Source organism: Dermochelys coriacea, chromosome 11, assembly GCF_009764565.3.
Source record: "Dermochelys coriacea isolate rDerCor1 chromosome 11, rDerCor1.pri.v4, whole genome shotgun sequence".
Lineage (NCBI taxonomy): Eukaryota > Metazoa > Chordata > Testudines > Dermochelyidae > Dermochelys > Dermochelys coriacea.
In genome coordinates this window covers 46,979,137-47,005,769 of record NC_050078.2, presented here as the reverse complement: position 1 = coordinate 47,005,769, position 26,633 = coordinate 46,979,137, and the positions used below count along the sequence as shown (strand labels likewise).

General features: G+C 40.0%; 1 long non-coding RNA gene across 1 annotated transcript in view; it reads left to right on the top strand.

Moving 5' to 3' along the window:
- Positions 1-18,982, top strand: part of LOC122458148 — a 65,489-nt gene extending 46,507 nt beyond the window's left edge. The window contains exon 3 of the long non-coding RNA XR_006278029.1: positions 18,720-18,982. This is a non-coding gene — a long non-coding RNA (uncharacterized LOC122458148). The remainder of the gene's footprint in view (positions 1-18,719) is intronic.
- The last annotated feature ends 7,651 nt before the right edge of the window (positions 18,983-26,633 follow it).

Below are 26,633 nucleotides of genomic sequence, written 5' to 3'. Positions count from 1 at the left end.
CAACTTGAGGTTGAACTAGATCTTATCTGTTAAATGAACTAGAGCAGTGTGTACTTCTGCTACATTAACACCAAAAGGCCAGATCTCACACAAGCCATCACTTGTTTCTCTAATTCTCTCTTTCTATCATGAGTAATTATTTTGCATTCCTTGGACATTTTCAGATACACAAGTTTTTGTTTCGTTTTCAGACAAAAGAAAGAGGCATGAAAAGCTGTTCGGCAGAACCAAAAGGGTAAAGCAAATGGGTATCAGACTGAATGGTATGTGTGTGCTATTAAAGCTACAAAAGCTGTAGCAAGAGGCAGGAAAGAGAGAAAGATGGAGTGCGTGAGTGGGTGAATGGGTGGTTTTTGGGGGTGGGGAGATGGGTGAAAGGGTAGGGGGGTGTGTGTGTGTGTGTGTGTGTGTGAGAGAGAGAGAGAGTGCAATCAATAGCTGACTTGTGGTTGTGATACAGAAAGAGAATCTAATTACCTTTTCATGGAAGGAGGAAGCATAGATCCTGTGTGTCAAGCAGGAATTAAGATAAACCTCTTGAATAGATGAAATATAGCGGGCCATATTTTTTTCTGTGTTAAAGCTATGTGAGTCCACTGAAATGAAATTAGAGTAGAATTTTAGCCCAGAATACCTTTGCTAAGTCATTTTTATACTCTTTGCTCTTAACATCTTATTTAATTATTAGCAAGTTGTAATAGTTCTCTTTTTGGAAACTCCACTGGCACCCACAAAAGGATCATCAATTTGATATCTATTGTATAAAGGATCCTTTCCAAGTAAAACAATCTGGAAGGCATAAATAGCCAAATGTGTGTGGCTGTCCCTTTTCCTCTGTTCTTTTTTACAGTTTGTTGTTGTTCTTAGGGATGAGCAAGCTCATTTTGCCTACTGTCAAACCTACTTGAACATTATGGGTGAAATCCTGGTCCCAATGGAAGTGTTGCCTTTGACTTCAATGGGGTCAGGATTTCACCCTATTAATCTGAAAGGGAACACTAGGTATTTGAATGTTAGATGCAGCCTAGAACATTCTTGGAGTCGAGTTCTGCATAGAAAGACTGCAAAAAATCTAATGGGAAAAATCATGTGGAAAATGGAATAGAATGTAGGCAGAGGGCAAAATATAGAGACTGTGAGGGAGAAAAAGGACCAAAGAGAAATTCTACCAAAAAAGATAAATCCAGAATATTTAGACTTGTATACATATGGCATTCTTTTTGCCAGCCTAGATTTTGGCATTTTGATTTTCTTCTGTCCCTGCTGTATAGTGCATGTTTCTCTTAGCTAGAAAATATTTACATTTAAAAAACAAATACTCTTTGATGGGAAAACGTACGTTTAAACTGGTAGCGGGGGGGAAGTTCCTGAAATGAAACAAATTTTTCACGCACATCAGCCCATACATTGTTTGAGAGTTTCTACCATCCTTAATAGAACAATCTGCGATAGAGAGGCAGCATGGGCACTGGAATGAGACTCAGGAGGCAACTGTCCATGTGTGACAGGAAACTTCACCTCTCCATGTTTTTCTCCTCTCACACCCTTTGTCTGTCTGGGTCTGATTAGGCTGTAAGGTCTTCAGCACTCTCACTGTTTGTACTTTGCCTAGCACAATGGAGTCCCCATCAGAGGCAGTTCCTCTAGGCACTACTGTAATCTAAATAACAATGATCACAGGGCCTTAATAGTGTTCCAAGACCAATAACCTTGACCCAGTCATCTCTATATTGGTATCCATCTCTTATAGAGTCAAAGTACCTTTTCAAACATGTTTCCTTTAAAAATGTACAAAAGCTCTGTATATACAGTAAGTGCATTTATTTATAAAGATACTTTCTATCTCTGAGGTAAATTGCCTCTGACAGAGTGACTTCTTTTCTGTTGAACGATGAAGTAAGTAGCACAGTATAAATATAAGCAGAGCAAATTATTGGAATGTAGTGCAAGCAAAGACTGCCCTGTGGTCCTCCATCCTTCATTTAGTTAAATCATCCTTTCAAACTTTGCCTGGCTAGGTTCAAAAACTGCTTGCCCATGCTTTACTGTGCTGGGGGTCATGGGCAAAATGAACATTTTATTCAATTGTTTAAAAAGTTACTTGCCTTGAGTGAGTAGACTAGTAGAGTTTTTTCAATGCTGACTGAGTTAAATATTTTTAAGTAGGGCTAGTTGATCTTCCCCATACACACACACACACACACCCCTGCAAAAGGCTTTTGATGAAAACATAAAATTGCTAGGAAATTTTTCATTTTTATAAAAAAAAATTTTTTTTTAATAGAACAACTGAAAGAGAATGCCCCTTGCTGAACAAACATCAAGTCTGGGTAAAAAGAATGCATTTTAGGCTAAAGCAAAACAGGTTTTGTTCAGTTTTCAGAAGCCAAAAGTTTTTATGGAACACCAGCATTTTCACAAAAATGGTGTTCCAAAACTGCCTTTTTTTTTTTTTTTTTAAAAAAAAAAGGATTTCTGTTTTGGTTTGCACAAAACTATCACTGTGGTTTCGTTAATTGCTACAAACCTAGATATGGCCTCAACCCACAAAGTGAAAATCCAAACGTTCCCAAAGTTTTGGAATATTCAGGTCCATGAGTACTAGTTCAGGCCCATTTCTATTTAAAAAACAAAACGAAACCAAACCAATCTATTTGGCCAAATCATTCTTGGGGTAACTATATTGTTTACCTACATAAAAACCTGCTCCGTGTTTTGACTGAACTGCATGAAGTTCTCATAGAATTTCTTCATACATTTAAATGAGGCAACATAATTTGAGGAAGTAATGCAAATATCTATATGGAAACTACTTGCAGGATTAGTCTCTGAAAGATGATTGTTTTCTTCTTGTTGACATGCTTGATCCTTCTGTGTGTTGTCATAAATTCAGATCATGTAGACCAATACAGATTAGTTACTGTGCCATTGTCTCACCTCATGCAATTGATATATTTAATTGGTCAGTCAGAATATCAGATAAAAGTAAATCACTTATGTCAATATTTGTGTAAAGAGAGAGAGATTGAAATGGCTGTTGCTAACCCTCATTGGTAATAGAGGACTAGACTTCCTGACATGTCAATGTCTGCCTTTTGTTAATCGAAATAAGTGTGATCATTAAGCTTTGGCCTCATTAAGTTTTATGAATCTCTCTTAAATAAATTTTCATGCCCTTCTACAATATTTCTAAGAAAATTATAAGATAATAAAGTGTGTTCATAAGAGAAACAAAGGGGTGGGTTGCCATAGATGAATGACCATCTCCGCTTCTTATGTAAATACTGATAGATTCTGGCTTCCTACTGAAAATAGCTAAGGGGAAAAGAGGAGGAGGGGATAATTATACCAGTAAGAAAACTGCTTACTTAGCTGGGCCCCCTGCTCCTGCCACAGGGTCCAGCCATTTGCTCCTACAATGGACCTAACTTCCAAATGGTGGGCTAAGTACAGTGAGTACAGAGCCCTTGTAATTTTGTGGAGCTTCGTTGCCAGTTTCTGCAGCAAGAACAGATTCTTCAACAGATATTTATAGACACTGGCACCTGTGCAGCAACTGCAATGTGAGCTGTAAGGATATATTGCCAGCTGCAGCACTTCAGAGAAACCTAACCCATTCTGTCCTTTTCTGAGCCATGTTCCTGTTTCCTTTCATGGCTCTTATAATGCTGGACAGGCTAAAGGCAGAGTGCTGCTCCCAAAATGGAGTATCAGGCAGAAAGAGAATGGGAACCACTCAGGTGGAGACCCCATATTCACAACACCTGGGGGACGAGGGGATGTGTGAGAGAAGGCAGCCCTTCATTCCAACATCCTTCACCTGCTCATAGTGAAAGGGAATCAAAGGTTTTCAGCTCATTTGCCGCTCAAGCTGTAAATTAGGAAATATTAGATTGCTGAGATGTCATTATTCATTGGCCCTCCTAAACCCTCCACCACTTTGTGGGGCTCTCTGCACCCAAAGAACAGTGCAGCTAATTAGACTGCCAAAGTGGCCATGATGCCAGGTAGTAAACACTCCCTGAATAAAATGAAGCATAGTTCTGTACAAGATCCTGGAACAGCCTCTTACAGTGTGTGGGGTTTTTTTAGGGTGATCAAGGGATAGGGACAATTACATGGCTCCTCCAGTTAACCTCCTCCTACCCCCAATGCAGGATGGAATGTGAAAAAGGCTGAAGAGGATCCTCCTCTTTTTGCCCCCATTAATTTCTCTACAGCCCAGTTGAGTTATCTGGGATGCGGTCAGAATCTGGAGACTATGTGGGTCCCATATGAGAGGAGACACCGTTTCTGAGGTACATGGAGATACTGAAATACTTTGGGATGTTGCGTAGGACAAGTTCCACTGTTGTGGTTAGTCTTCTTTTAACGCCCCACCTGGTAAGGTAATGCTGCAGAGCAATTTTAAACAATAGAAAAAAAGTATTATGAAGTGCTCACAAACACATTTTTCTAACAGCACAGGGTATAATATCCCTAGCCATTTATATATGTGTGTGTTCAAATTCTTGCACTGATAGGGAGAACTCTTCATTTTGTTGTTCTCCCTTTTGTCAAAATAAAAACTGCTTCTTGCTGTAAAGTTAATGGCTGTTTCCCAAAATCTGTCACTTTTTGCATAAGTGTTGCTAGAGTACAGAGTTGTTCAAATTCCCTCTGTGGCTCTCTGGGACTGCTGTTCTCATGATAGCACTTGAAGAAAACTAGACTCTAGCTCTGAGAGTGTAAAGGGAAGTGCAAACTTTGCCCAACCTACGGCATTGCATGTTGTCAGTTTGCAGGGAGCCTGACATAGGACGTAAATGGTATAAATTAGAATATTTGCATCTCCTTCCTTCATTGCTATGGAGGTTAATGTTCTGTAGTGTATAGATCCCAGCATGCAAATTCTTCATCTTGATCCAGGTGATCATGTCTTAATCTGAAAGATTTGGGGTCTCCACTGGCTGCAAATGTAAAGATGAAAAATATGATGTTCTTTTGTACCCAGAGAATAGTTTATCTCATGCTCCTGAGATGTCTCCCATTGTTTTCTGATTTACTTGCTCTACTCAAGAGATCTTGCACACACAACATCTTACATTTGAGCTGTGAAGTGTAGAAGGGGTTGACTGATGCAGGAATTACATAATAACCCAGGGTAAAATTCTCCAATGCTGCCTTTCCCTGCAATTCCAAGGAGTCCAACTACATCTTGAATCAATAGGGCAGAGGAGGGTGGATGAATCTGAAAATGTTCAAGTGCAGGTTATAGCTGCAAGGTTTAAAAAAAAAAACCTTTAACCACAGTTTGCTTCACAATGTGATGACATCCAACATTAGCCCAATAGAGCTGGGGTGGAGATGAAACGTTGTGCCGTCATGATACAAATATCATCTCACAACTCCAAGTCTGCTAAATCCAAGCTTCCATTTGGTAGACTCTTACTGTATCGGTTTGAATTAGCTTAAACCCCCTCCACCCTGAGAACTGAGTACTTACCCCTACCCTGAAGTACTAACCATGAGGCTTGATGTCTATTGTTCTAATGAGAGCTATAATGTAAAGAACAAATAACTCAAGTGAGGCCAATTGATATATGACCCTGGATGACAAATATTGAAACTAACCTGTGCTGATTTTGTTTTTGCTGGTTTATTCCACCACTGACTAATTCAAACTTTAGCCTTAGAATAAACAATCACATTCGCCAGAATAAAGTCATTGCAGAGGTGAATAACAAAACTCATTTTTTTTTAAATAGTTGTGACGGGTTGGACTTGCTGGGATGTCACCTGGTGTGCTAGGATGCCACTGAGGCAGGCTGTTCTTCCTGAGGCCCTCCTTTTACCTGGTCTTGCTGGGCTAAGCTCCCCAGCCTTTCCCAGCCAAGCACACAGGCAGGGCCACACCCAGCTGCACAGAGATCCACTCTGAGAAGCCTCAGTTTAAGGGGATTGCCACAGCATCCAGATGTACACCCCCACTTGGAGTACAAACCCAACATTACATGAAATTCACCTCTTCCCTCATTGTGGAGGAGGGCTCTCATCCCCCCAGTTAGAAATCACATAAACTGGGTTATATTGTAAACCAGAAACAAATGTATTAACTATAACAGGTATATTTTATGTAGTTAAGGAGGTAGTTAGACAGAACAAGGCAGATTACTAAGAAAATTAAATCAAACACGCAAACTAAGCTTAATACACTAAAGAAACTAGTTACATGCAAGTTCTCACCCTAAATGTGGTTCTAATAATCTTCTTCACAGGCCAAATGCCCTTCCAGCCTGGGTTCAGTTCTTTCCTCCAGTTCAGTCTTAGTTGTTTCCAGCAGTCATCTTGGGTGGGGTAACAAGGGAGAACTGAAGACCTGGATTACCTCACTCCCCACCCTTAAATAGAATTTGCATAAGGCGGGAGTCCTTTGTTTCCTAGTTTGAGACACACACACCCAGCTTCTCATGGAAAAGTACAGAATTCAAGTTGGGTTCCAGTATCAGGTGACATGGTCACATGCCTCTGTAGGATCCCTGTAGCCATTCTTCACAGGCTGACCCATAGGTTCACAGGAAGACTAAGCTCTTTTACAGTCCATTGTCTCTTGCTGATGAGCCATTAGCACTGTCAGGCTTTTTCATTGTTGTACCAGAAGTGTAGTAAGGGGCATCACCGAAAGTAACATAGTTGAAATATAGATACATAGTCAATATTCCTAATTTCAGGTACAGAAATGATACATGCATACAAATAGAATAATCATATTTAATAAATCATAACTTTTCCAATGAAACCTTACAGGGCCCATCTTGCTTAAAATATAGCTTAGTTATGTCACATTCCTATCACAAGCATATTTTCATAAAGAATATGGAATATAATGTCACAATAGTCTTGCTAATGAATGGAATTTTTGTATATGGCATAGAGAGTACTTACAAAGTTTGCGGATGATACCAAGCTGGGGGGGAATGAAAGTGCTTTGGAGGATAGAATTAAAATTCTAAATGATCTGGACAAACTGGAGAAATGGTCTAAAGTAAATAGGATGAAATTCAGTAAGGACAAATGCAAAGTACTCCACTTAGGAAGGAACAATCAGTGCACACATACAAAATGGGAAATGACTGCCTAGGAAGGAGTACTGCGGAAAGTGATCTGGGGTCATGGTGGACCACAAGCTAAATATGAGTCAACAGTGTAACACTTACAAAAAAAGCTAACAATTATGGGAGTGTTGTAAGCAAGATACAAGAAGTAATTCTTCCCCTCTACTCTGTGCTGATTAGGCCTCAATGGAATATTGTGTCCAGTTCTGAGCGCCACATTTCAGGACAGATGTGGACAAATTGGAGAAAGTCCAGAGGAGACCAACAAAAATGGTTAAAGGTCTAGAAAACATGACCTATGAGAGAAGACTGAAAAAATTGGGTTTGTTTAGTCTAGAAAAAAGAAGATCGAGAGGGGACATAACAGTTTTCAAATACATAAAAGGTGATTACAAGGAGAAGAATTGTTCTTAACTTCTGAGGATAGGACAAAAAGCAATGGGCTTAAATTGCAGCAAGGGAGATTTAGGTTGGACATTAGGAAAAACTTCCTAACTGTCAGGGTGGTTAAGCACTGGAATAAATTGCCTGGGGAAGTTGTGGAATCTCCATCATTGGAGATTTTTAAGAGCAGGTTAGATACACACCTGTCAGGAATGGTCTAGATAATACTTAGTCCTGCCATGAGTGCAGGGGACTGGACTAGATGACCTCTTGAGGTCCCTTCCAGTTCTATGATTCTATATGATAGCTACCCATGAGTACCAGTTAAGTGACCAGCATGATAGAGTTTTATAACATAAGATGCAGAACAACTGCAGAAGATGGGAGGTGCCCAGATGCCTGAAATTCACTGTTGTCTCCCCACAATCCTATTGCTGTCCCAGGCAACAGAGATTTGAGTTCCAGGTCTCAGATACTTGCTTATGCTTCAGAGGAAGGTGAATAAAACCAACCACAATGCATTTGGCCAATTGTGCAATACTATGGTATGGGAGGATATTTCTTCTGAACCCCTGCTGGCCATGAGTTTTTGCCTTGAAGCATGAAGTCTGATCGCACTTAGTTTTTATCCCAGCTAGTGTAACTGCAGAGGGTGGACTTATTCTTTCAGACTAAGACATTTAAAAAAAAATCACAGAGGGTAGTAACAGATGGCGGTTGCTCAGGTTGGGGAATTTTAGCATTCGTGGCGGGGACGCTCTGAATAATGACAAAGGAAGAATTCATATCAATATTTTGCAAACTTTATTTCTAGCCAATGATAAAGGAACAATGTTTTGACTATAACCTTCAGCAGCAGCTGAGACCGTGTTTGTTTTCTTTTTGCATTTGGAAATAAAATGTGCATTATTAATTATGAAAAGCACTCATGTAGCATCAAAATAAACTGAACATCTCTTCTCAGTTTCTTTATACTGGAATAGTAATCAGTGTGACTAAAGATTCCCAGCTGTAGGCAGCATGTGAGACAGGAGCCTCACGAAAATCATATAATAGAATATGAAGAGTTCACCGTTATGATCCCATCTTTAAAAACTCATGTCTTCCACAGAGTAACTCCAATCTAGAACACTACATTCATGTGGTTCTGTGGGATGCTGAAAGTCCCCTCTTAATCATTGGTATGCCTTAAGAAGAGCTCATAGCTAGGTTTGACATAGCATACTTCTGCTCCTACTACTTGCTTGCTGGGTAATTCCACTTACAGATCTTGTATGTGTAAGGCAATTTATGTGCTAAGAATTATTAGTAAAGGCATTAACTCTGAAGTTAGAAGGAGTCTCTTCTTTCTTCCCTCCCGCCCCTTCCCAATTTCCTTTATATGTATATGAATCCTTTGCAGACTGGTTTACAGAGTTATGATCCAATGAAGATTAATGACTGAACAGGATAGACTGCAAGAAATCTCTGTCATTCCTGAATATCAAAGGATGGAGGCTTCACTTACAGGAAAACTGTTTTTATTTGTCTTATGACAGTACTCTTTGGCCCTAGTCAGGATTATGGCCTCATTCTACTGTACCCTATACAGAAAGAATGGTACAGATATAGAAAGAATGGTGTCAACTCACACACAATGAGCAGTTTCCAATCTATTGGTAGGCCAGTCAGAAGATTCGTGTACATGTAGCTAATCGGGAACATCTCAACCATTTATACTGTAAACTGTTTGGGGCAGGGACTTTTTGTTATGTGTTTGTACAGCACCTATCATAGTGGAGTCCTGATCCATGACTACGTCTCCTAAAAATCACTGCAATACAAATAAATAATAATAGCTCGACACCCGCATATTTTTACTCTGATTAGTACTGGAAGAAATATTTGACAAATATTGTATTATATACATTTCACTAAATTTGTTGTATAAATTATTCAACAAGGGTACTCTTGTATTATTCAACAGTTCCATCGATTGGGTGAAAATTAAAAAAAAATAATTGAAAGCTTTTCTCAAAAATATCACAAATTTGACAAATTGTTTATCAAATATTATTCATCTAGCTCTTACCCAAGGATATTTATAGTGATGCCTTGGCCAATATTAACTGACCAAATGAATCCATCTATATACAAAGTAACCACAAATCCGTATTTCTAATTAAAGTAATGTGCTATTAAATCTCATGAGAATTTACATACAATCCCAGGTCACCTGTATGTGAAGAGACCAAAAATAATACTGCTGAAGATCAGATCACTGTACTAGCCTTAAGAAAAGGAGTACTTGTGGCACCTTAGAGACTAACAAATTTATTTGAGCATAAGCTTTCGTGAGCTACAGCTCACTCCTTGTTCCACATCCTGCAGCCCATATTTCAGCATTGTGTAGTAAGGAGTGCAAGAGTTTCCTCAGAAGGAAAAATTTCATGTATAACTTGATGACAATCTTAGCTGAAACAACTTGTACTCTTCAGCACAGAGGGTATGTTCTAAACACTATTGAAGTAAATGAAAAGAGTTCGATTGAGATCAACAGTTTTAGGTCAGGCCCTGACAGCTAGGGTAGTCACCAGGGTGTTGTCTGGCTATGTGTTGTGGATTTTTTTTTCCTTCAAGTCTGTCACTTAAATGAGAGATACAAATGTAAAATGTAGCAATCAGGAACATTATGTGAGGGCTTAGCATCCATAAAGCAATGAATAAGCATCGCCATAGTATTTTCATCTATGATAATAGACACATTCATATATTGTTCAAGTTACATAAAGGGTATGTATTTTACTTCAGATCCACATTCTGGCATTTGAAAAAGAAAATAAGTCCCTTTAAACATTCACAAACTAGAAAATATCTTGGACCAGATCCTCATCTAGTGTAAATTGACATGGGTCCTAGATTCATAGATACTAAGGTCAGAAGGGACCATTCTGATCATCTAGTCCAACCTCCTGCACAGCGCAGGCCACAGAATCTCACCCACCCACTCCTACGAAAAACCTCACCTATGTCTGAGCTATTGAAGTCCTTAAATCATGGTTTAAAGACTTCAAGGAGCAAAGAAGCCTCCCTCAAGTCACCCATGCCCCATGCTACAGAGGAAGGTGAAAAACCTCCAGGGCCTCTCCAATCTGCCCTGGAGGAAAATTCCTTCCCGACCCCAAATATGGCGATCAGCTAAACCCTGAGCATATGGGCAAGATTCACCAGCCAGATACTACAGAAAATTCTTTCCTGGGTAACTCAGATCCCATCCATCTAATATCCCATCTCAGGGGATTAGTCCTATTTACCCTGAATATTTAAAGATCAATTACTTACCAAAATCCCATTATCCCATCATACCATCTCCTCCATAAACTTATCAAGTAGAATCTTAAAACCAGGTAGATCTTTTGCCCCCACTGCTTCCCTTGGAAGGCTATTCCAAAACTTCACTCCTCTGATGGTTAAAAACCTTCGTCTGATTTCAAGTCTAAACTTCCTGGTGGCCAGTTTATACCCATTTGTTCTTGTGTCCACATTGGTGCTGAGCTGAAATAATTCCTCTCCCTCTCCTGTATTTATCCCTCTGATATATTTATAGAGCGCAATCATATCTCCCCTCAACCTTCTTTTAGTTAGGCTAAACAAGCCAAGCTCCTTGAGTCTCCTTTCATAAGACAAGTTTTCCATTCCTCGGATCATCCTAGTAGCCCTTCTCTGTACCTGCTCCAGTTTGAATTCATCCTTTTTAAACATGGGAGACCAGAACTGCACACAGAATTCTAGGTGAGGTCTCACCAGGGCCTTGTATAATGGTACTAAAACCTCCTTATCCCTACTGGAAATGCCTCTCCTGATGCATCCCAAAACCGCATTAGCTTTTTTCACTGCCATATCACATTGGCAGCTCATAGTCATCCTATGATCAACCAATACTCCAAGGTCCTTCTCCTCTTCCGTTACTTCTAATTGATGCGTCCCCAATTTATAACTAAAATTCTTGTTATTAATCCCTAAATGCATAACCTTCCACTTCTCACTATTAAATTTCATCCTATTACTATTACTCCAGTTTACAAGGTCATCCAGATCCTCCTGTATAATATCCCGATCCTTCTCTGAATTGGCAATACCTCCCAGCTTTGTATCATCTGCAAACTTTAGAAGCACACTCCCACTTTTTGTGCCAAGGTCAGTAATAAAAAGATTAAATAAGATTGGTCCCCAAACCGATCCCTGAGGAACTCCACTGGTAACCTCCCTCCAACCTGACAGTTCGCCTTTCAGTAGGACCCGTTGCAGTCTCCCCTTTAACCAATTCCTTATCCACCTTTTGATGTTCATATTGATCCCCATCTTCTCCAATTTAACTAATAATTCCCCATGTGGCATGGTATCAAATGCCTTACTGAAATCTAGGTAAATTAGATCCACTGCATTTCCTTTATCTAAAAAATCTGTTACTTTTTCAAAAAAGGAGATTAGGTTGGTTTGGCATGATCTACCTTTTGTAAAACCATGTTGTATTTTGTCCCATTTACCATTGACTTCAATGTCCTTAACTAATTTCTCCTTCAAAATTTTTTCCAGGACCTTGCATACTACAGATGTCAAACTAACTGGCCTGTAGTTACCCGGATCACTTTTTTTTCCTTTCTTAAAAATAGGAACTATATTAGCAATTCTCCAATCATTCGGTACTACTCCTGAGTTTACAGATTCATTAAAAATTCTTGCTAATGGGCTTGCAATTTCAGGTGCCAATTCCTTTAATATTCTTGGATGAAGATTATCTGGGCCCCCTGATTTAGTCCCATTAAGATGTTTCAGTTTCGCTTCTACCTCAGATATGGTAATATCTACCTACATATCCTCATTCCCATTTGTCATGCTACCATTATCCCCAAGATCCTCTTTAGCCTTATTAAAGACTGAGGCAAAGTATTTGTTTAGATACTGGGCCATGCCTAGATTATCTTTAACCTCCACTCCATCCTCAGTATTTAGCGGCCCCACGTCTTCTTTCTTAGTTTTCTTCTTATTTATATGGCTATAGAACCTGTTCTATTGACCTACACTGATTTACACCAGTCAAGAAGCAGGCCCTGAGAGTCAGTTAGTTGGACACTAAATAACTTCACACATCTGGGATGAACAAAATAAGTTATTAAAAATTATTTTGCAAACCTCTGCAGGAGTGAATGCCTTGCAATGGAAACTGCCTCTTTGAATTGTGAACTGAGGCTGCAATATTTTCTCTTGTGGTGGCTCGTATTTCTTGAGAAGGATGTACATTTCACATACAGATTTTTTAATATGCCATGACAATTACGCTGCACCAGACCAAAGGCTAGCATTACATAGTCACAGCATATGTAAACTGCCAATGTCCAAAAGTGGGTGGCTCATTTCTCCAACATATATGTACAATATGCCACAGAAAATTGCAACCCCTATTATGATGTTACAATGCATATATCAGCTATTGCTCAGCAATAAAATCCAGTGTGTGATACTTTCTATTTAACTGATATTGAAAATAGAATGCCAATGGGATTTAAGCATATGCTTAAGAGCTTTGCTGACTCAAGGTCTCATTGACTTACCCCATTTTACATAGGATGGAAGTCTGTTTGCAGGGCTGTTATAGCTGAGTATTAGAAAGTCAAGGTGGGTGAGGTGATGTATTTTATTGGACCAACTCTGTTGGTGAGAGAGACAACTTTTGAGCTACACAGATCTCTTCTTCAGGTCTGAGAAAGATACTCAGTGAGTCATGACTAACTGCAGGGTAGAATTGTTTAGCACAAGAAGTTATCACATATTCTAAGGGGTAGTTCAAGTGTCTAGAAAAGTTCTGAATTTAGGCTTTCAGAGCTTGACTTTTGACAGTGTTGTGCAGGTTTTCTTTGAGGATGAGGAGGACTGAGAGGAAGATATGGAGTGCTTTTCTGTGAAAAGTATTTACCCAGAGGTGGTAGTGTGTTTTTGTCTTTTATCATTTTCCTGTGTGAGTTCATTCTAGAGTGTAGTGATTGGTTTCACCCACAACAGCTGGCCCAATAAAATATATCACCTCACCCAACTTATCTCTAGGAAGTCTATGGCAGAGCTGGAAATTGAACCCTCCTGAGTCCTAGTCCAGTGTCTTAACCCTAAACTCATCCTTCTTCTCTGCCACCTTTATAATCACCTTCACAAAGGCAAAAGAAAGAATTGGATTGCAGGGCTAAGTTGTTTTTTTTTTTCAAATACTTTGGAGAAAAGTTCCAGTCTTAAAACACTTCACCAAGTAAAAATGAGCGTTGCCACACGTGTATGGCAGAGAATATGCTACCAGCATACCACAGCTCATCTCCACTGGATTTGAAGGCAATTTGGATGAACTGTTTGCCTATGAATAAAACAGGTTTGCCACTGTCTAGCTATTATATTTTCTTTTTAATCAGACTCTTACAAAAACATTGACTCTCTTTAGACAGTGAAAATTATTATTTAATAAACTAACATGGGATTATTACAAAAAGGGTGAGGATGTTCAAACACTGATTATAATCCTGTTTTTCTGCCATCATGTATGGTTAGTGGAACAGTTCAAGGTACCATTTTGATAAAACACATAAGCAGTCTTTCCCCCCAGATAAAGGGATCTAGGAGTATAAATGGTACTTAAGGTCCTTATAGGTCTATCCTTATTTTGTATAACTTCTGAGTATCTGTTTTACCAAATGAGAGGAGAGACTCTCAAGAGAGTTGTGGCCTAATTTAAATGCAGATTCTTCTGTATTTTGCAAGAGCTCATTTGGCTTCTCAGGCTGTCCTGTAGTAGTAAATTTTATTACTGCGACAAGTAGGGTTAATTGTTTCATATAAAATAAAATTAACCCTCTAACAGGTTTAATTCACTTCTTTTCCCCATAATGTGCAGTCTTACAGACCTGAGTTTAGAAGAACAGAAAAGGTCCTGGTGTTCATAAAATAAATATCAATATTAGATTATAGATTATATTGTTCTTCATTTCTGGTGTCAGTGCACACCGATTGTGATTCTAGAAATATGGAAAATTTTACAAAGTGTGTTTCTGAGACAACACTTTTTCATTACTGCTTCTCCTTCAGATTAGTTTTGATTAATGTTAAGCTTTTCTGGCATTTTGCAAGTGGTGAAAGTCACTTTCTTTCAGGGACAGATCTCTGCAGATGAAAAAAAAAGCCCGTTTGTAGTAGAAATGATAGGACCAGATTTTGGGAGGCCGTGCAGGTGTTTGCACTTCCAGCTTATTGGGCAGTACTGGAGTCAAGTATGACACAAATCCTCTGACTCTATGTCTACACTTCACACAGGGAGTGGGCACTAAAGTCCACAGCAGCTACTCTGAGTATTAGGCTGGTGCAGTAGAAAGGGAGTAGCTCTTCCACTTTGTGGTCTCCCTCTGCAGAATTTCCCAAATTGCTTAAACAAGGCAATGCAGAAAAGATGTGAGTTATGGCAGTGCAAATCAGTCTGATTGGAATGTGTACGAAGGATAGAGTTGGTATTGTCTGGTCTTCTTCCAGTTATGCTCTTGACATTTGAAATATTTGCAAGATAGGATGTAGTTATATGTGCTTAAGAGACAGGACTGTGTGTGATACTTGAGCAAGGGATTGTTTTAACTTTCTATGGCCCCCATCCTCCATGAAATAGGGTCCCTCAAACTCTCTCTCATAGCTATGTTTGCATAACGTGTAATCTGGACCAATAATTCTAACTGGAAGTTAATAAAAGTGCGGCCCTGTGTTACCCACCGTTATAGCCCGAGATGGGTAAAAGTGAAACTTTTATCTGAAACCCTTGTAATTTAGAAAGGGTTTGGGATTGAAAGCTTTAGATCTGAACCTGCCCCTACAGCACTGATTTCAAATGAGATCCAATAGTGAAATGGGCCTGTTTTCTGGTCCAGATTTAGCCTACCTCTTTTGAGAACAGCTTGTATGAGGTTATGGCCATTTGGGGCTAAAATCTCACCTGAGTGGTTGCATAACTCAAGTGCAATCAAATTGAAACCCATCTTTTGATTTAATCACTAACCTGAATGCTGCCTAAAATCCTGAGCTGGAAAACAACTCTTTGGCTCATTTCTAGCTAGAACAGAGAGACTAACAAACAGGCTGATGTGTATTTTTGCTGTATATGTTTCAATTTATACTCAGGAAGGAATTATTTTTAGGTTTTAAATAATATAGATAGTCAATTCATTATGGTTATGCTGTTATTTGTGGTTTACCTCATAGAGTTTGTAAAACGCACCATAGCAGTATCCTAACAAGACCTAAAATAGATTAATTATTTATTCATGTAGGTGGGGGAAGATGTCCTGGATAGGTTCCTAGGATTTAAAAGAATTGACTCCTTCATGAGAATAAGCAAACTTTAACTTACTACTTAGAAACATCTGGCCTGATTTTCACCTACCTGTGGCTCCCATTCAAGACAACAATCTTAATTTAACATTATGATAAAATATGGCAGTATATGATATGTTTGAGAAAATATGACTACACACTTGAGTAGACATCCTGAACAAATACAGACATGACTATGTCTGTTATATGTGCATTTGAATGAATTCATACCAATGGCATAAGGCTGTTAATCACCATCCCCTGAAATTTCTTATCTAATAGCCATGATTTATAATTTTTATGTCATTGCAAATTATGACTGGATATGAAGAGTACTGCTCTCTCCTTCTTTTCTTTGTATGTTTCTTTTTTATTAGGTTTCCATCTCCTCATAATAGGGAATATGTCTTCTCATGCACTTACAGAGTGCCTAGCCACCATGGACACAACCAGAACTAAAAACAGGAAATATGAAAGTATTGAACGCAGGGAAATTGTAGAGTGTGATTGAACTATGACAATGGATGGAAAGTATGGAAATCTGGTAACCACAGAGATAGGCACTGAAAAGAACCCATGTCATCATCGTTATCCCTGGTAATTATATACCCTCCCCTTAGGAAAAGAAACAGAATTCATAGACTTTGAGGATGGTACCTATGTGTTCTTCCATAAAAAATCTGTACCTCCAATTCACAGCAGTATATAAAACCATTTTGAGTGCATCTGAGTCAGGTGGCTTTTGGAATATAGAACTGAACCAGAACAATACTGTAATGCATGGCCAGAAAGGGTTAAACATCCTGCAAAATAAATAACCCTCCTGTAAATAATAAATAAACATCCTGCAAAATAAATAATCCTGTAGGAAGATAGTGTTTGTGTTTTTGTGTATTTACATATGCATGAGTAGGATCGACAATGTAATCAACAGTCCCAGTCTATGCTGTACTCTGATAGTTCAGAGATCATAAGAACATCCTAGCATTTAAATGAATTGTAAACACAGGATATCTCGGTATTCATCTCTCTTTGAAATGTACTGTGAATGGTGGAAGAACAAGCAAATTGCCTTACGTTATTTCTAGAGATAAGTACCGGTGATGGATCTCCTTCAAAGTCATGCTAATTATTGTTTGAACGTCAACTTGTCAAAATTGTATAAAAGATCCTTGGGTCCTGATTCTGCCTTCTCAGATCTGCTTAGGCTTCATCAAGGGAAGTTTGAGTCGCAAGACTGAGATCCCAGTTATGCTGGTATGCTCTGAATATGATATTTGGACACTGGACTATAACCTATGAACTATTTCTGATAGAACTCTTTGCACCTACAAAGGTCACCATCTCTACTATGAATCTGACCTAAGTGAATTGAACTCATGTCTTTATGTATATTGATCTTTTAACCATATTCTCTCTCTCTTGTTTTTTAATAAATTTTAGTTTAGTTAATAAGAACTGGCTGTAGCTTGTATTTGGGTAAGATTTGAAACATTCATTAACCTGGGAGGTAATGTGTCTGATCCTTTGGGATTAGTAGAACCTTTTCTTTTATATGATGAAATAAAATTTTTAAAAAGTTTTCATCATATTGGACATGGGTACCTGAATGGAAGCCTGAGGCTGGATCACTTTAAGGGAACTGTGTTGTTTGGACTTCTGAGTAACCAGTAAGGTAATAAAGAAGCTGTTTTATGCTGGCTTGGTGAATCTAAGTATTGGGATATCCACCAGTTTTATGAGGATTATCTGCCCCATTCTTTGGAGTTCACCCTAATTGAGTGACCACAGCTAGCTCCCCATGCCAGTCATCTCCTCTTAGGGAAAAAAACAGAATTCATAGCCTTTGAGGTTGATACTTATGTGCTCTTCCAACAAAACTCTGTATCTCCAATTCACAGCAGTATATAAAACCATTCTGAGTGCATCTGAGTCAGGTGGCTTTTGAAACAGAGAACTGAACCAGAACAATACCCGCTCTCATCCATTTTAGCTTAACAACAAGTGCAAATAATTTCCACCATGGAGCTGGCAGGGCCAGCAGTTCCCTAGTCTAAATGCCACTCTTCCTGCAATGGACTTATGAGCAGGGCTGGCAAGCTGTATTAGTTGAATGAGTTTTCAGAAAATTATGAGGGAGATGTTAAATGTCTCACACAGCGAAAATATTTCATCAAAGGAGTAAGAGGCTTTTAAAAAGGCCTCATTATGAGGGAATCTCCTTCCAAATGAATCAGGCTTGGCAGATTTGCAGGAGCCCTATTTAAACTATTGAAACAGTCTCATTTTGTTCCTCTTACATCAGGACAGTAGCTGCTGCTTTGGCTTATTGCTGCGAGTCTAGAAGTACCTGTATATGTGGGGGAAAGATTTAAAGTCTCCTCTGTGGAGACTACACTGCACATGAAGCTGGGCCCTGACTCAGGTTTGAGCCCAAGCCTCACTTTTGTCCCCCTCACAAATCATTCCGACTCAGGTCAGTAAACCTGCTCAGGATCCTGCTCCTAAGACCTGCTGGGGGGTGGGTCAGAGCCCAAGTCCTGCTATGATTCAGGTCCAGGCCCTGTCATTTTGCAGTGTGGATGTACTCCCAGCTGCAGATCCAAGTCATTGGATCTGTGTAGTGACACAGAATAGCATGGCTGTGAGACTTGGGTCCACAATTGTAAACCCAGGCTTACCATGCAGTGTGGATGCTCAAGCACGGGCTTGGAAACACTGAGTCCATAAGCCTTGGTCCCTCAGACCCAAGTTTATAATGAACTGTAGACATCCTCTGTGTGCCCCTGCTCTAACTGTAATCAAACCAGGAAACATCTGTCCTGCACAAATAGGGCCAATAGAGATTTACTTTTTCTCTCCTTTCTCCAGTACCCCTCAAAAGAGGAGTCAGAGAGAGGGACCTCATTTGGATGAAACTTGCAAACAGGCATGCCAAAAGAAACCTTCCCCAGGAAGACCCAGGTCAAAGACAGTGGCTTGATTCTTTGTGGACATTAAGATATAGCAGTGTCAGGCCTTTTTCACACCTGAAGGAATGTGCACTGACTACGAAGGTAATAAAGCATGTAGATTATAAAAAGATAAATCAAGCTTGATAAATTTACAAAGACTTAGAAAATAATGCCAAAGCCAGGAGTAAGATGGGCCCGCTGCATGGACAGTATTCAGAATAGTGTTAAACTTTTTTTCTTATAGAAGTTATTCAGTGCACATCATATTAAAAATAAAAACCCAGCTTTTGCGTGAACTTCAAAACCAGTTAGAGCATCTTTTGGCCATCAGTTCTAGAAGATTTAAAATGAATCACTGAGCAGAATAATTGATAACTGACACACATAAAAATATCCACTTTGTATTAAAAATTACTGCTTAAGTAAAAAATCCATGCACACATTTAAAAACTTAACTTAATAATGTTTCGAATATTTTTTACTTTTGCACATTTCACGTGTGTACAAAGATTAGTATGTTACTTCAACTTAGAATCATTGACTGTAAAAAAACAAAGTTATAAAGACTGGAGAAAATGCAATGCAGAGCAAGATAGCAAATATTATAATCATATATGTAAAAAAAGATAGTTTGGCCTATAAATGTAAATACCATTAGTAAATGTGTGTGCTGTTGTTGAACAGCAGCTCTTATTCACCTTGCTTAACAGTAAATGTTTCAGGTTCAGAATAAGGGCCTGACCCTGCAAACATTTATACATATAAATATCTTCACTCACATGCACAACCCTGTTGCCTGCTCGTCTAACTGAAGTTACTCACATGCAGAAAAGGCTTCGTCCTGAAAGTATTGAAAGCAGTGGGAGTATTTCCATTGATTTCAATGGGTATAGGATCAGCCCTACAGTGCTATGCATTTTGTATTTCCAAAATTAATACTTGAAAGCATTGCCTCTTACCCATTTTTTGTACTTTTAAGTTTTTTATCTTGTGTGACTTCAAATATTTTAAAATGATACTTAAGTGCTTGTCTCGTATTCTAGCTTCTTGCCATATTGAGCCAAATTCTGCCCCCTAGAGAAACACAGTTTCATTCCAATTGCCTCAATGGGGAGCAGAATTTGGCCCTACAGGCCTGCTCCAATGCCCACTGAAGTCCCTAAGATGTGCATAGTCTATATAGACAGTAGTGATTTAGTGATTCTTTTTTAACATTTGCTTCACTTGCATTATATTTCAGTTTATTTGTATGGCAGAACCACTTAACATTTCTATTTTGTAATGTACTGTACTGCTTATTATACAAATAGGGGGATGCACTATAATTCTAAAGCAGAACAAGGACCATTGTTTAATGGTTCTAATCATCCAGGATGTTGGAACAATGGCTTTTTGGGGAAAACAATTCCATATTTGGAAATGCAAAAGACAAGAATCAAGAATCGGATGTATTTCAAAGAGACATTCTGTCTAATATTTATTCGAGATCTACAGACTGGCTTAATCAAAGGCATAAGAGCCATTTCAAAGGAGGAGAAGTGAACTGAATAGGGGCAATGTACTTGGAGTAAGTAATTAACTATTGGTTTTCTGACAAGGTAGCCCTTGATGGCCAAGACCTTTCAATAAGAGCAGAAAGGCGAAGCTGCCTTGATTTATCTAATTAAGCATCAAAAGTGCCTTCCTCATCACTGTTACTGTCAGATAATCATGAATCAAGGTGGGATAGAAGAAGCTGCATGGCTGTTGCTGATTTATTAAAGAGCAAGATCCTTAATTTTAGGGGAGAGATTTGAATGTCCTTATTAAATTCTTTGTCTTTACCATCTATTACCACATTAAATCTAGTATGATTTAAACCTGGGAAACAGGCTCATGATGTATGCATTTCTCTACTTATTTTTTCTGTTATAATCTGTATTGAGTGAATCCTGTTGTCATTCACACCACTGTATGTCTAGATTAACTCAAATGAAGTTATTGGAGTTTCCCAGATTTACACCACTCTGACTGCAGAATTTGGCTTGATATCTGGGACTTGGGAGGCTCAGGTTCAATTCCTTGTTTCACCACAGGAAGACCTAAGACCAATTGCTTAGTCTCTCTGTGTCTCAGGTCCCCATCTGTAAAATGGTGATATACCTATCTCACAGGGGAGTTGTAAGAATAAATTTGTGAAAAATTGTGAGACCTCAGATACCATGGTAATGGGGTGCCATATAAGTAACAAGATAGATAATATCTGCCAACAATGTCTTGTTATCTAGCATATAGAGAGTGAAGGGCTCTAAGGTGGTCAGTCTAAGTGATCTACGAAATATTACCAGGAGGAAGAGGCAAACATAATGTTTGAGAGTTCCTTTGTTTAAAATATTTTTCCTCTAATTTTAATGTGTTTTTCCACAAGGCAGAGGGGTTAGTTGGTTTTTGTTCGTTGTTTAAGTTTTCTTAGATATAGGGAAGACTTTACTGTGTATTACAGCCAGAAGAACAACCTCCAAAAGGTATACCGCATGTTTATTTCCATCTCTCATCTTTTTCCCCCTCCTGACAGTCTCTCTAAAGAGGAATGTGAACTCAGTAACATTTGTGCTGAAATTCAAACCAGTGATGACTAAACTGATTTGAAATTAGTCCAAATAAGTTTACTCTTCCCTAATTACAAAAGTGCATTGTTTCTTCCTCTATATCCTTCTACCAATCTGTACTTTCTTCTGTGACCCTTTCTGACCTACCATGCTGTGCCTGCACCTATTCCTCCTCTTTAAACAGACTTCACTAAGGCTGAGAGATCCAGTTTTCCCCATTCCCCATCATCTTTTGTCTTTCTGTTGTCTATTTAGGGTCATAGCTTCCAACTGAATCTATGCTGGTAGACCCCAGTGATCTTGCCTTAATATTTGCCTGTATATTGCCTACTGGGTGCTTAATGCTAAATATATATTAATAAGCATAACAGAGTAGAGAAAAGTGTTGGTTCTAGCACTGAGAACTTTGGCTGATAGTTAAATATTCATTGTTCATATTCCTATAAATTCATTGCATTATTAAAAAAAAATCTCACTACACTAAATACATGTTACTTGTACACAGACTGAAAAAAAACAATGTGCTCCCGTTGGTAAAACCCAATTATATAAATCACTTCTTTAGGTTCTCAATATAAAGCTATGTCAAAATAAAAGTCCTAGTTGATATTAAAGAGTAAGAACAACCAGCTTATTTGTGTTCAATCTGAGTGGAACTTAATGAATAAAATGCCTCTTTCTTTGGCCCTCCCTTTCACTGTCCCTGCATTATCAATGCATTCAGAAACTCTTGCCTAATATTGGTCCCTGTCACTATGCAAATAGGTTTCAGAGTAGCAGCCCTGTTAGTCTGTATCTGCAAAAAGAAAAGGAGGACTTGTGGCACCTTAGAGACTAACAAATTTATTTGAGCATAAGCTTTCGTGAGCTACACTCACTTCATCAGATGCATCCGATGAAGTGAGTGTAGCTCACGAAAGCTTATGCTCAAATAAATTTGTTAGTCTCTAAGGTGCCACATGTCCTCCTTTTCTTTATGCAAATAGAGTTGTCATTTAAAGAGCAAGTCTTAGCTACAATCATCTTCTTTGTAAATATAAATGCTTTAATTAACAAAATTCACTAGGGAATAGTCCTTTTGAATGCTCAGAGCCTTGACTTTTCCATTGTCTTCCAAAGGTACTTCATAAAACAGTCTTTAAATGCACCTTTCTCGAGTTTCTGAGCCAATCACACCTAAAATTCTCTAGTAGTTCTACCAAAGAGTGTATGTAAACATTACAATTCTCTAAAGATCTTGTTGCCTGTGTTATGCAGGAGGTCAGTCTAGATGATCGTAATGGTGCCATCTAGACGTAAAATCTATGAATCCATGAATCTACTATAGCATTATGGGTATCCAAAGGAAGGTGATCCAAAGATCTTGATGAAATTGTCAAAAAAAAATCCAACAAACTTTAAAGCAGCCTGAGACCTCACACAGCAGCACTTGCCTCCACTAGCATTGGCAACAGGGTGCCCCACACCCACAAAAGAATACTGGCTTCTCTCAGATCACACCCACTGGCAGGGAAGGGGAAGAGCATTACAATATTGTTGATTATATGCAGACTTTAAAAGGGCCTGATTTTGCCTTCTGGTACATGCATGTGATTCCATTTAGCGTCAATGGGAATTGTAAGGTCCTGGTTCTGCAACATTTAATATGCAAATGGGGACCCATTGGAGTCGGCCACTAGAGGGATGGATGGACACATGCTCTCTTACTTTAGAAATAGTGACAAAAATAACCATAAGCATATCTAGGCAGGATAGCCAGACAGTCCTCGTTTTCTATGGTTTATGCCCTGTCCAATACAGAGACTGAACCAGATGAACAGACTGAACCAGATGCCATTTTGTCCAGTATCATGGATTCAGGACACACCATTTTGAAGAATGTCTGCCTGGTCCCTGGTCCCTTGCACATACTTTGATGTTAGGCATGTGTCAAGGTTCCTTCCCCACTCTGAACTCTAGGGTACAGATATGGGGACCTGCATGAAAGACCCCCTAAGCTTATTCTTACCACCTTAGGTTAAAAACTTCCTCAAGGTACAAACTTTGCCTTGTCCTTGAACCCTATGCTGCCACCACCAAGCGTGTTAAACAAAGAACAGGGAAAGAGCCCACTTGGAGACGTATTCCCCCAAGCCCTGCACCCCCTTTCCTGGGAAAGGCTTGATAAAAATCCTCACCAATTTGCATAGGTGAACACAGACCCAAACCCTTGGATCTTAAGAAAAATGAAAAAAAAATCAGGTTCTTAAAAGAAGAATTTTAATTAAAGAAAAAGTAAAAGAATCATCTCTGTAAAATCAGGATGGTAAATACCTTACAGGGTAATCAGATTCAAAACACAGAGACTCCCTCTAGGCAAAACCTTAAATTACAAAAAGACTCAAAAACAGGAATATATATTCCATTCAGCACAGCTATTTTACCAGCCATTTAAACAAAACAGAATCTAACACATATCTAGCTAGATTACTTACTAAGTTCTAAGACTCCATTCTGATTCTATTCCCAGCAAAAGCATCACACAGACAGACAGACCCTTTGTTCCCTCCCGCCCCTCCAGCTTTGAAAGTAACTTGTCTCCTCATTGGTCATTGTGGTCAGGTGCCAGCGAGGTTATCCTAGCTTCAGGAAAGCAGACTTTGACTCCCTCAGGGAACAGATGGCCAGGATCCCCTGGGGGACTAACATGAAAGGGAAGGGAGTCCAGGAGAGCTGGCTGTATTTCAAGGAATCCCTGTTGAGGTTACAGGGACAAACCATCCCGATGAGTCGAAAGAATAGTAAATATGGCAGGCGACCAGCTTGGCTTAATGGTGAAATCCTAGCGGATCTTAAACATAAAAAAGAAGCTTACAAGAAGTGGAAGCTTGGACATATGACCAGGGAAGAGTATAAAAATATTGCTCGGGCATGTAGGAAAGATATCAGGAGGGCCAAATCGCACCTGGAGCTGCAGCTAGCAAGAGATGTCAAGAGTAACAAGAAGGGTTTCTTCAGGTATGTTGGCAACAAGAAGAAAGCCAAGGAAAGTGTGGGCCCCTTACTGAATGAGGGAGGCAAGCTAGTGACAGAGGATGTGGAAAAAGCTAATGTACTCAATGCTTTTTTTGCCTCTGTTTTCACTAACAAGGTCAGCTCCCAGACTGCTGTGCTGGGCAACACAAAATGGGGAAGAGATGGCCAGCCCTCTGTAGAGATAGAGGTGGTTAGGGACTATTTAGAAAAGCTGGACGTGCACAAGTCCATGGGGCCGGACGAATTGCATCCGAGAGTGCTGAAGGAATTGGCGGCTGTGATTGCAGAGCCCTTGGCCATTATCTTTGAAAACTCGTGGCGAACGGGGGAAGTCCCGGATGACTGGAAAAAGGCTAATGTAGTGCCCATCTTTAAAAAAGGGAAGAAGGAGGATCCTGGGAACTACAGGCCGGTCAGCCTCACCTCAGTCCCTGGAAAAATCATGGAGCAGGTCCTCAAAGAATCAATCCTGAAGCACTTAGAGGAGAGGAAAGTGATCAGGAACAGTCAGCATGGATTCACCAAGGGAAGGTCATGCCTGACTAATCTAATCGCCTTTTATGATGAGATCACTGGTTCTGTGGATGAAGGGAAAGCAGTGGATGTATTGTTTCTTGACTTTAGCAAAGCTTTTGACACGGTCTCCCACAGCATTCTTGTCAGCAAGTTAAGGAAGTATGGGCTGGATGAATGCACTATAAGGTGGGTAGAAAGCTGGCTAGATTGTCGGGCTCAACGGGTAGTGATCAATGGCTCCATGTCTAGTTGGCAGCCGGTGTCAAGTGGAGTGCCCCAGGGGTCGGTCCTGGGGCCCGTTTTGTTCAATATCTTCATAAATGATCTGGAGGATGGTGTGGATTGCACTCTCAGCAAATTTGCGGATGATACTAAACTGGGAGGAGTGGTAGATACGCTGGAGGGGAGGGATAGGATACAGAAGGACCTAGACAAATTGGAGGATTGGGCCAAAAGAAATCTAATGAGGTTCAATAAGGATAAATGCAGGGTCCTGCACTTAGGATGGAAGAATCCAATGCACCGCTACAGACTAGGGACCGAATGGCTCGGCAGCAGTTCTGCGGAAAAGGACTTAGGGGTGACAGTGGACGAGAAGCTGGATATGAGTCAGCAGTGTGCCCTTGTTGCCAAGAAGGCCAATGGCATTTTGGGATGTATAAGTAGGGGCATAGCGAGCAGATCGAGGGACGTGATCGTTCCCCTCTATTCGACACTGGTGAGGCCTCATCTGGAGTACTGTGTCCAGTTTTGGGCCCCACACTACAGGAAGGATGTGGATAAATTGGAAAGAGTACAACGAAGGGCAACGAAAATGATTAGGGGTCTAGAGCACATGACTTATGAGGAGAGGCTGAGGGAGCTGGGATTGTTTAGTCTGCAGAAGAGAAGAATGAGGGGGGATTTGATAGCTGCTTTCAACTACCTGAAAGGGGGTTTCAAAGAGGATGGCTCTAGACTGTTCTCAATGGTAGCAGATGACAGAACGAGGAGTAATGGTCTCAAGTTGCAATGGGGGAGGTTTAGATTGGATATTAGGAAAAACTTTTTCACTAAGAGGGTGGTGAAACACTGGAATGCGTTACCTAGGGAGGTGGTAGAATCTCCTTCCTTAGAGGTTTTTAAGGTCAGGCTTGACAGAGCCCTAGCTGGGATGATTTAACTGGGACTTGGTCCTGCTTTGAGCAGGGGGTTGGACTAGATGACCTTCTGGGGTCCCTTCCAACCCTGATATTCTATGATTCTATGATTCTTAACCCTTTACAGGTGAAAGGGTTTTGCCTCGGGCCAGGAAGGATTTTATAGTTCTGTATACAGAAAGGTGGTTACCCTTCCCTTTATATTTATGACAGCATGGGAGGTGCGTGAACTGCCTGCCTGGGAGAAGGCTACCCCCACCCCGCCCCTTCCACCCAAGGCCCTGCCCCTTCTGCTTCCCCACCCAGCGCCAGAGCCCTGACTCCCCTGCCGACAGTGGCCGCCAGTCTCTGCCCCAGGATAGCCCCTGCAACCCTCCTCCCGCTAGCCCTGGAGTGCCGGAAGAGTGGTTGGTGCAGCCCCAGCCCAAGCCGGGGCCATGGCAGACAGGGAGCTGCCGAGCAAGAAGTAGGAAGGGGCCTACTGGGGGTGGAACATGGGCGGGGCCATGCCTGGCTGTTTGAGGAGGCACAGCCTCCCCCAGCCTCTGATACCCACCACCCGTGATATAAGGT